General features: G+C 39.4%; 1 protein-coding gene across 1 annotated transcript in view; it reads right to left on the reverse strand.

The window, feature by feature from the left end:
* GRIA1 (glutamate ionotropic receptor AMPA type subunit 1) overlaps nucleotides 1-1,337 on the reverse strand; it is a 515,315-nt gene that overhangs the window by 42,382 nt on the left and 471,596 nt on the right. The window lies entirely within an intron of this gene.

The following is a 1,337-nucleotide window of genomic DNA, read 5'->3' on the forward strand; positions in this document are numbered from 1 at the left end:
ATATATATATATATATATATATATATATATATATATATATATATATATCCCCCAAAAGAATGGAGAGCTGAATACCAGTGACATTTGATTCCATCATTGGAAGGTAACACTGCAGATTTTTGGCTCATGAAGCATGAAGGTCCAGTCATCTCAGATCACAAGACCTGACCTCAGAATGTAATTGTCCGATAATGGTACTAACTTGGGGCAAAATATTGCCAACTGTTTACATTTTGCAAGCCTCCAAATCTAGCCAAATTGCTTTCCTTATTTGCTCCTGAAGTCACCTTAGGCCTTTCTTCTTTTGGACTTTTGCTTAGGCCATTTACTTGACTTCATATATTGTTTCAGGCCAGCCAAATCCCAACAGAACAAATCCCATATCTTCTGAGACCACCTAAATCCCAAAGGCAATGATTCTCAAATTTTAGGGAGCAGCAGAATTGTGTACAAAGGTCCCTATCTCTGCATTTAAAGATTCTGATTCAACAGGCCTGGGGTGGGTCTGAGAATAAATATTTTTCAGAAGTTTCCCAGGTGATTCTGATCTGGGTAACCTGTATGGCTCTTGCTTTGAGGAATAGTATTGTGAGGACTTACATTCTTATATGTTATCTGGGTTATTCACTGGATGGCCAGGCTAGACTGCTAGGATTGTGAGTCATCCCTTCTAATGTGCAGAGGGCAGGGGATGTGTCTACGTCTTTCACTGAGTCTAATCAAGTATCTTGGTTATAGTAGGCCCTTAGTAAGGGCCCATGATCCATAATTCATCCCTCTCATCCAATATGCTCTTTCCAAAGAATGATTTCCTGAAGAGGTGGATATATTTTGGGAATACAAGAGTCTGCCTTTTGAAAATGCCTTGTAAATTGAGATGTTTAAACACATATGAGGGGTTATTGTTTTAAGGACAGTTAGTGTTATGATCCATGTTGTTGTTAGGTGCTGTTGAGTTGATTTCTACTAACAGTGAACCCATGTGATAGAGTACAACTACCCCAGAGGATTTTCAAGCTGTAATATTTATGGGTACAGACCCTCAGGTCTTTCTCCCATGGAGCAGCTGGGTGGGTTCAAACACCCAACCTTTTGGTTAGCAGCCTAGTGTTTAACCATTGCACTATCAGGGCTCCTACAATCCATATAATGTAGTAATTCATATAGAGATTTCAGATTTATTTGGTCTGAAATTATTATTAAACATGTCACATATCATTTTTCTCTGCACACATTATCAGGTATATTTCCTTGGTTGTTGTTGTTGTTGTTATTTGCCGTCGAGTCGGCCCCGACTCATAGCGACCCCTCCTTGGGTTTCCAAGGCAGTATCACTA

The sequence above is a fragment of the Orycteropus afer genome, unplaced genomic scaffold (assembly GCF_000298275.1).
Source record: "Orycteropus afer afer isolate SDZICR_OR568_19922 unplaced genomic scaffold, OryAfe1.0 scaffold00160, whole genome shotgun sequence".
NCBI lineage: Eukaryota > Metazoa > Chordata > Mammalia > Tubulidentata > Orycteropodidae > Orycteropus > Orycteropus afer.